Below are 10,525 nucleotides of genomic sequence, written 5' to 3' on the forward strand. Positions count from 1 at the left end.
AACTATTGATATTTTACTGGACCTTTCCTGCAACCAGTTTGATATAGTTTAATACTTGTCACACCAACTTTCTCTGTATTCTACTGCATATATACTTTTTCACGTATGTTTGTATTTGTATACATATATGTATCTATCTATATATGTTCCAATGTGCATCATCGGACTTGAAATTGCTTTGTTTTGCTGTTCAGCAATGAACCTTGTTGGCTCATTCTGTGACAATATCTGTTCTCATTTTCATCATTCCTTTATTTACCAAATCATCAGCCTTCTAAAATCAGCTTCATTTCTTGGGTAAGGTTACCAATCAGTCCAACCAATATCCACCCAGAGGCTTTTAATAAAGCAAGTTTTAAGGAAGAATATAACATGAAGTAACAACTACAGAAATTCCACAGAGACCTGACATCTTTCACATTTCTGTCTTCCTTCTCTTCTCATACTTCAGAAAGTATTGACTAACACTATAAATATACTGCAATTATAAGTTAAGGACCAGTGTTTTCTTTCCAACCTGAAGCCTTCTTTTCCATGATTCTTGACATAAACTTTTTGGGAGATTTTTGGATTGTGATGGGATTCCACCCAAAACAAAGCCATGTATATCAAGACAGTCAATGTTTTCAACTCAGAGTAGTAAACAAAAGAGGGAGAAAATTAAGGTTAGCTATATATGTTAAGCACAAATATAGGCAATATCAAGATATCTTGAAATTGTATACTTTTACTGGATAAAGTGGCTCAAACCTGTACTATTATCTACTTAGAAAACAGAGATTAGAGAATTGCAGTTCCAGGCAAGCCCAGACCAAAAAAAAAAAAAGAAGTTTCAGAAACTCTAACCATTTGATGGGTGCTATGTGTTTTGCTTGTGTTAGGAGGACCACAGTCCAAGCAGACCCAGGCATAGTGATACTTACCTCAAAAGAAGCAATCAAGTTACAATCTGCAGGTATGGCAGTAGTAGAGATACCAAAGTTGTAAAGTTCCTTTCATTGTTGCAATGGGTCTGCTTGTATCCCTATTTAAACATTTTCCCCTTCCCCTCCACAAATTACGCCAACATCAAAAAATGTGTGCTTATGTAAGAAATGCATGATTCTAAAATTTCATGACAATTCTTTTGAACTTACTTTTTTGTGGAATTGACTAAGAAAATCAATTACACCTTCTATATAAAAAATGTTCTGTGCTTAATCCGGCAGCCCATACACTAACATCGGAATGATACAGAGAAGACTAGCATGGCCCCTGCTCAAGGATGACTCAAAAATTAGTGAAGCAATCCATATTTTTACAACAACAAATGCTGGAGGAGATGGGGCCACAAGGGAACCCTACTGCATTCTTGGTGGGAGTGTAAAAGTCTTCAACCACTTTGGAAAGCAGTATGGAGTTTCCTCAAACGACTCCCCATAAAGCTCCCCTATGACCCAGCAATCCCACTTTTGTTCATTTACCCAAAGGATCACAAACAAGACCATACTAAAACTACCAGCACAACTATGTTTACTGCAGCATTATTTACCATAGCTAAGATATGGAACCAACCCAGATGCCCCTCAGTAGATGAATGGATCAAGAAAACCTGGTAAATATATACAATTGCATTCTCTGCCTCCATCAGAAAGAATGACATTGCCCAATTTGTTAGGAAATGGAAAGATTTGGAAAAAATTTATTAAGTGAAGTAAGCCAACTCCAAAGAAACATAGGTCCCATGGTTTCTCTTATTTTCAATAACTAATATATGTCCGGGATTATCAGAAAATGTCTTAAGCTATGTGCATTTGACCAGATAAGATGATGTTAAGCTAAACGAACACCAAGATAGGTACACAAGTGATTCTATCTTGCTATTATTTCTAACATACTTATACTGTACGATGTGATTTTTTTTGTTCCTTTATATGTTCCTCAACCACGCTATAACCCCTTTTTTCACTGTATTTGAAGTTGGTGCGCCTACATCTTGTATATACGTTTCTCTAATTTGGGGAGAAGAAGAAAACAACAAAATGCTTAAATAGGGATACGGGTTGACCCATTGTAACAATGAGATGCACAAGATCTATGTTGAAAAATGAATTTTACAATTTAGGTAGGGGAAGGAGAGAGGAGGAGTGGAGTGTACTTGTGGAGGTGGGAGAGAAGGGATGGTGGGGGGAAAATAAAGGAGGAGGTAACAATGCTTGTTAGGAAATGTACTCATTACCTTGCTCATGTAAATGTAACCCCTCTGTGCAATATTTTTAAAATAAAAAATGTATAAAAATGTTCTGAGATTGAAGTGTTTATTTCCCTTATTTTATCCATATAATCTCGTTAACAAATAAATTAATGCAAAACACTGACACGAGGGTATTTTGAATAAATGTGTGTGTGTGTGTGTGTGTGCACGCATGTACACAAGTGTGTTGGAGTGCTTAGAATTTGAACTCAGGGCTTTAAGGTCTTGCTAGACCTTTCCTCTCTAGATTGGTGAGCTACTATATGAGCGACATCTCCACTCCTGGCTCTTTGCTAGTTCATTAAATTGTTTTGAAAAATAATCTCAAAAATATTTTTGCCCTGATTGGCTTCCAACTGTTATCCACAGATCTCAGCCTCCTGAGTAGATATCTCAAATAAACAAGATTACAGGTGTAACCAACCAGCACAAGGTTTTCAGAATAATTTTAAAAGTAGAAGAAAATTTACTTCATGGGGGCCTGTTTTTATCATCTCCTACTTTTAAAGCACTTTGCTTTAAAAGTAAAGGTGAATTTATTAAATTAAATGTGAATTTATTTCTCTTTTGGATTCTTAAAAGACAGAAAGTGATGATATTTAAAAGTTTTGGTACTTTTTTAAAAGAAAAATGGAACTGTAGGACAGAAGAAATTTGGCTGTCTTTGAAACTCAATGTATAAGCTCAATTCTGTGCATGATAACGCAATGTCACCAACACAGTCTGTGTTGAAGACAAATTGTGACAGAAAACAATCATCATCGGCAATAATTGCTATGCTATTATTTCTTGAGCAATATTAATATTGAATTTAGAGTGTAAGAGAATGGTGAGATTTTATCTACTTTTTCTGTATTGCTGAAAGACTTTTGGAAACTTTGACTCATTTTCTTCCTCACTGTGTGTATTTGGGCCATGCATTTAGTGCCTTTAATTACAATTTTTCCCAACACTTAAATGGTAATAATATTAGTATTGTAGCAAATGTTATCTTAAGAATTAAGAGAAATAAAACTTGTGAAAAACTTAACATAAACTTCTATGAATGAGCTTTGAGTTTAGCCAACAGTTTTTTAAATACTAAATAAAATGTATCACAGAAACCATTACATGTAGTGAGCAACCAGAAGTAATGTTATCTATTGACCATGCTCTGCTTCCAAGGAAGCCAGGAGGATAACTTCTCATGCTGTAAATCAAGCTGGTTATCTTATGTCTTGATAGTGTAAAAATATCAGGGACATTATAAAGAAGGAATGCTGTAGACAGATGTGAAGTCCATATAAAAATGTACAAAACTGATAAAAGTATCTGAGCAGTATATTTTGTTTTATATAATTTAAGGTACATCACAAAGATAGGGAAAACCTAGAAGAATGAATTCTCTTTTTAAAATTCTATCATAGATCCTTAGCAGGATGAACTCTTTCCTCATTCTTGTAGAGGCATCTTCAGATGAGAGTAACTCTTGTTTTGTTTGTTTCCTTCCATTTATTCTTCGGTTTGAAATCTGAACTACATGAGACTGAAAGAAACCAAAATTAGACATGCAGGATTTGGAAAAAGCAATCAACATAAAATAAACAAAGTATATAAAGCTTTGTAAAAGGTCTAACCAAATTAAGTAGTATAGTCTCAAGCATAAACAGAAATTGATTTAAGCAATATCATTTTATTGAAAAGTGAAAAATGTTAGGAGTTGATTGATTTTTCCTTTCTACTATATTGAATTAAGTATTCATTTTGTATAGAGATATTAAAGATGAGATTAACAAGAAACTTGATTTAATATGGACGAAAGTTCTGAATAGACCTGCTTTCCAAAAAGCCCTGAAAATCACCAGTGGGTTTACAAATTTGTGTTTAATACCACTTCTACGCTGGCTTAATGCTTTCTGAACAGAAGTCATTAGAGAAATGCAACTCAAAATTACTATGATACTACTTCATAACTATTATAACTCTTATCAACAAAATCAAAGGAGCCAGATGTGGTGGTAAAGGCTTGTAATTCCAAGCATTTAGGGGATTGGAGTAAGAGGATTTGATTCTAAGGCCAGTCTGGGGTACTGCACATAGTAAAAACCTGCCCTTGAAAATACCCAGAAGGTAATAATGTTGTGAGAGTGTGGAGGAAAGGAAATTTTGTACTCTCTTGGTCAAAATACAGGTTAATATTCTCATTGTAGAAAGTAGTATGCAGTTTTCTTTCTTTCTTTCTTTTTGGGGGGTGGTTCGGTTGTGGGGCCTGAACTCTGGGCCTGGGCGCTGTCCCTCAGTTCTTCAGCTCAAGGCTAGCGCTCTACCACTTGAGCCACAGCGCCACTTCTGGCTTTTTTCTTTTTGCTTATGTGGTGCTGAGGAATCGAACCCAGAGCCTCATGCATGCAAGGCAAGCGCTCTACCACTGAGCCACCTTCCCAGCCCCAAGTATGCAGTTTTCTAAAGAAATGCGAAGATGAAATATCATTTGAACCACTAATCATGTGATTATTTCTCTCTGGGTAGCTTGAATTTTGTGTTTTACAGATACACTTCAGGATTTCTTTTTCATGAATCAAACATGGGAAAGAACTAAATGCAACCTCCCTTAATTCAAAAAAGAATAGAAGCTATATTTATTTGTATTACTGTACATGAAGAAATCCTGGAGATTTCTGGTTAATTCAGAAGGCCCCATGCAAAAATATAGGACAAGAGGAAAGTAAAACTGTTTTGAAAGTATAATAGGTTATCATTGATGAAAAGGTGTAGTGGTCATTTTTCCTTTTTTGTGTGTGTGTGCCAGTTGATCAGTGCAGGAGCAAGGCTGTACCCTGGAGCCCTTTCAATATCACCACGTGAACCTCCATTTATGTAGTCCCTGTGGGTGTGGGGCCTCTTCAGGTCACCCGTTGAGAAGTGGGGCCCCCTCCCTTGTGGTGGATGTGCAGTGAAGGGATGTGTGTGTGTGCATGGTCCCTACCATTGCCAGATGAGCCCTGCCCACCCTGCCCACCTCCCTTCCCAGTCTCACTTGTTCCATTTCACCCAGGAGCTGGCAGCCATGGGGCTGGAGTTGAGTCCACTGCTTCCCTCTCCTCTGCCAGGTGTGCTGGTACTGGTCTTCGGTGGTCCTGGGTGCAAGTGCCATCCCAGTGAGACTCTGTTCTGGGGTCACTGCCTGCCCCCATGGGTGTGGGGTGGAGGACACCATGCCTGTACACTGCACAGTCCACAGGAGAAGGAAGGCTTGGTGGACAATTCACCCCCTTGGGGCCAGGCAGCCCAGTCTTGGTTCAGACTTTAGGGCAGAATGGGGACTAGAGTTGTGTGCTGGCCCTTCTGCCAGCGGGCTTGTGACAGCTGTGGCAGCTGAGCACCCTGGAGCCCCTTCAGCATCCCCACGGACCTCCATTTTCTGGTCCCTGTGATCTCGGGTAAGGTGCCATCCCTGCATATGCCCATCAGTGCCAGAGGAGCCTGGACTTGCATGCACCAGCTGCAGCACTGGGGGACCAAAGTCCCTTTGGCTTTGCTGTGTAGCCTCCTCCATTGTCCTTCTGGTCCACATGGGCCCAATCTGGATGCCATTCCGGGGATGCTCCGTTTGGCAGCAATGGGCTCATCCTCTACCCTCACTGGTATCCAAAGCAGGAATGGGTCTGGCCTTGGCAATGCAGGCCACACACATGGAAGGCAGGACTTGGGGTCTGCCCTGCCTTACCTCCTGGCCTTGGCACCTGAGGCTGGGTTGCTTAGTCTGGTCACTGATGGAGCCTTGTTGGATGCAGCCCACCACAACAAATACTGCACCTGCTGCAACAGCAGTGCGGTTTTCCAGACCCCCTCAGGGTCACCACAGGGACCTCTGATGAGTCTACATGGGCTGGGTGTGGGTGTCATCCCAGGACTCCCATTAGGAAGTGCCACTCTCCTTTGTAGTACTGGAAGTAAGAGATGCCACATATAATTTCTGCTTTCTAACGTTTTCCTTCACTAAGATAAACAGAACAGAAAGATATAAATAAGTTTTATAAAAAAGAAACATATAACCTGTATCACTTCTACCTGTTAAACCATTGTAATATTTTTTATCCAGTAGGAATTCTTTCTGTACTTACTTATTTTACTTTTGAATGTAATTAATGTAATATTTTTGTGTGTATTTTACTATCCTAGTATAATTTCATTTGCACTACTTACATACATTTTTTTTCAAATTCTGTGATTTTAGAATGTGTTTTTTGGAGAAGAGTTTTGTTGTACTTTCATTTCAGTTTGCCATTATGGGCTTATAAACACATAAAATAAAATACATTCTTGCTAGTATCAAGTTCAATGATTTTGTAGACTAGAGACTCAAGGATATAGCATTATATATCATACAGTAATATGTATCAATTTGTTTATAACTGCTCCATAAAATAATTAGTAATTCAGGCAGCAGCCACTTCATCTGGCCCCTCTGATGAAGTAGGATCCTAGTGACAGCCTACCCAACACGGGTGCTTCTGGGCACCTCACCTGAGACTGTGGGAGAATATCAGGGTGTACCTGCTGTTGGACTAGGGAAGCTGCTGCGTGAATGACACTGACCCACATCTAACACCCACAAGCCCCATGGGCCTAGACCCTAAGGATCAGCCCCTGAGAGCACACACACACGGTGGGGGGGGGGGGCACCCACCTAGGAAGGAGTGCAGACAAAACAGAAGCCTCTCTGGGGATCAGCTTGTACAGTATCCTCCATGGAGTAGGAGATGATTGTTCTCAGCTGTGGGGAGAAGACAAGAAATACAGGCCCAGGTGGGGTGATGCCAACTTTTGTACTCAGGCTGGCAGGGAAACTTTCCTCCAGACACTCTCCTGCAGGCTCAGGTTGCCCCTCCATGCTCCTTGTCCATGGAGTATCAGCCAGAGACACTCATGTCCGGTACTCCTGGCTGCTCTTTTGGGGTTTGTTAATTTACACAGAGAGCCCCAGCCTCAGACAGCAGAGTTATATTCTGGGTTTTGTAAAACTTTCTGCATCTGAGCATTTCCCAGTGTTTGCTTTTTGTATTTTTTCTTATAAATGCTTTGTGAAATTTGTGTTTTAGGTGTTGAGGTGCAGGAGGAAGAGCCAGATTATAAACATAGTTTCCTACAAGCCTTTCATCTACAAAGGAAAATAGATTCTTTCTAAAAATGCCTATCAGGAAATGAATTTGAGAGAGGGAAAAAGGCAGTTTTCTCATGAGATCAAAATGTGCTAGTTTTATATGCATGTTTTATGCGTTCAAAATACAACTAAGTAATTCACTATCTAGGAACAATTGTCCAGACCTAAGAGTTAGGTGTCTTGGGAGCTAGAGGCAGGGTTTTTGTGAGGTTTATCCAAAGGGAGGGAAGAAAGTTAAAATCCATAGATTACTTTGTAGAATGAAAGTGGTAATACAAAATGAGAATCACAAAAATCCTCTCTGCTATTCGGGGTCTTTTATTCTTCCATATGAATTTGTGGATTGCTTCTTCTATTTCATTGAAAGTGAGATTGGGATATTGATAGGTATCACATTGAACTTGGAAATAGCCTTTGTCAGTATTGCCATTTTCATGATGTTAATCTTCCCAATCTAGGAGCGTGGGAGGTTTCCCACTTCCTTAGTTCTGCTTTCATTTTCTTTTTCAGGTTTTTAAAGTTTCCATCATAGAGGTCCTTCACCTCTTAAGTTAACTCCTTGCTATTGTATTTTTTTGTGAATATTAAAAAGGTATTGCTTTCCTATTTTCAGCCTCACTTTTATCATTAATGGAATACAGGAAAGCCATTGATTTCCGAGGGTTAATTTTATATTCTGCTAGTTTGCCAAAGTTTCTGATCAGCTCAAGTAACTTGGGAGTGGAGTCCATGAGGTTCTTAAAATACAAGATCATGTCATCTGCAAAGAGGGATAGTTTTACTTTATCTTTCCCTATTTGGATCCCCTTTAAGTTTGTATCTTGTCTTATTGCCCCAGCTAGCATTCTAATACTAATTTGAAGAGGGGGGACAGCTCAGACATCCTTATCTCATTCCTGAATTTATTTTATTTATTTATTTCATGCCCCAGTCGTGGGGCATGAACTCTGGGCCTGGGCACTGTCCCGCCGCTCTTCAGCTCAAGGCTAGCGCTCTACCTCTTGAGCCACAGCGCCACTTCCGGCTTTTATTCTTTTTGCTTATGTGGTGCTGAGGAATGGAACCCAGGGCCTCATGCATGCAAGGCAAGCACTCTACCACTGAGCCACATTCCCAGCCCTTCATTCCTGAATTTATAAGAAATGATTTTAACTTTTTGCCATTAACTATAATGCTGGCTGTAGGTTTGTCAATCCTTAGCAGAAAGAACAGTGCTGAAGCAATATCAGTTCCAAATGTCAAACTCGACTAAAAAGCCATAGTAATAAGAACAGCTTGATAATGGCACAACAACAAACCTGACGACCAATGGAAAAGGACTGAAGACTCAGAAATGAATCCACTGACCTATAGCCACCTAAGCTTTGAAAAGGGAGCTAAAAAAAAATAGAGTGGAAAAAAGATAGCCTTTTCTGTAAATGGTGTTGGCAAAATTGGTTAAATACCTGTTAAACTAAAACTAGATCCGTATATATTGCCCTGCACCAGAATCAACTCCAAATGGACAGAAGACCTCAAAATAAAAGCAGACACGGTGAAAACATTACATGAAGGAATAGGAAAAACTCTAGGGCTCTTTAGCACACGCTGAAATTTTCTTAATAGAGAACAAGAAACAAAACAAATAAAAGAAAGGTTGGGCAAATGGGATTGCTTGAAACCGCAGAGCTTCTGCAAGGCAAAGGTCAAAGCTAACAAGAACTGTAGACAGTCCATGTACTGGGAGAAGAACTTCATGAGTCATAAAATGGACAAGGTCTTATATCTAAAATATTCTTAGGACTCAAAAAATTAAATTCCCCAACAACAAATCATCAAAGAAACAACTGCCGGATAACTCAGTGGGCTAAAGATTTAAAGAGAGATTTTTCTGAAGAGGAAATGAAAATGCCCATTAGACACATGAAGAAATGCTCAACTTTTCTAGCCATAAAAGAAATGCAAATCAGACACATTGAGATCGCACATCATTCCAATTAGAATGTCTATAATCAAGAAATGTAATAATTACAGATGCCGGCGGGAACCCTACTGCATTGTTAGTGGGAGTGTAAACTTGTTCAACGACTTTGGAAAGCAGTATGGAAATTATTCAAAAGACTCCACTTAGAGCTTCTTATGACCCAGCAATCCCACTTTTGGGCATTTACCCAAATGATCACAAACAAGGTCATACCAAAGCTACCAGCACAACCATGTTTGTTGCAGCATTACTCACTATAGTTATGATATGGAATCAAACCCGATTCCCCTCAGTAGATGAATGGATCTAGAAAATGTGACACACACACACACACACACACACACACACACACACACACACACACACACACACACAATGGAATTCTATGCCTCCATTAGAAGGAATGACAATGCCCCATTTGTTAGGAAATGGAAAGGTTTGTTAAAAATTATATTAAGTGAAGTAAGCCAGGCCCAGAGAAACATAGGTCCCATGTTTTCCCTTATTTGCAAGGACTAGTCCATGTCTAGGACAAGCAGAAAAGATCAAAAGTTATGTTATTATGACCACATAAGATGAAGTTAAGTGAAATATACCACAATTCAGTCTTGGTTTTGTTTTTAATATACTTATAATGCAGTATGTGATTCTTTTGTAGGTTCATCCCCCCCACGGTATAATCCCTGTTTTCACTGTATTTGATTCCAATGTTCTGCATCTTGTATATTCACTTTTGTGATTTGGGGAGTGGAAAGGATATAGCAAAATGCTTAAATGGGGCTGCAGGTTGACCCATTGTGATGAAGAGATGTACAGGACACTATGTAGAAAATGAATTTACAATGTCAGGCAGGGATTGAGGAGGGAGGAGTTGGAGAGATGGGGAGGGAAGGGATGGTAGGGGAAAAACCAAGGAGGAGGTAACAATGCTCGATAGGAAATGTACACATTACCCTACTCATGTAATTGAACCCCTTCTGTACAGTATTTTTACAATAAAATATATTAAAAAATCTCTGCCTGTTGTAGATTTCCAGTGCTGCCCTCGGCATTGAATTTTTTGCCTTTCCTGGCTGTGGTTAGGCATCTTGGTCCTGAAATGGGACTTGGATTATCCAGTGGTGGTTGGAACCATGCCAAGGACAGTGTAAAGTCCACTTCCAGGGCTTGGCTTCTTCATTCCCCA

The 10,525-nt window shown here is 39.4% G+C and overlaps 1 non-coding gene across 1 annotated transcript; it reads left to right on the top strand.

The window, feature by feature from the left end:
* The first annotated feature begins 1,192 nt into the window (after window positions 1–1,192).
* Window positions 1,193–1,299, top strand: LOC122128118. Its single transcript, XR_006151367.1, has one exon. It is a non-coding gene; the product is annotated as a U6 spliceosomal RNA (small nuclear RNA).
* Window positions 1,300–10,525: the final 9,226 nt, after the last annotated feature.

This window comes from Dipodomys spectabilis, unplaced genomic scaffold (genome assembly GCF_019054845.1).
Source record: "Dipodomys spectabilis isolate Male_0828 unplaced genomic scaffold, ASM1905484v1 ptg000323l, whole genome shotgun sequence".
NCBI classification, from domain to species: domain Eukaryota; kingdom Metazoa; phylum Chordata; class Mammalia; order Rodentia; family Heteromyidae; genus Dipodomys; species Dipodomys spectabilis.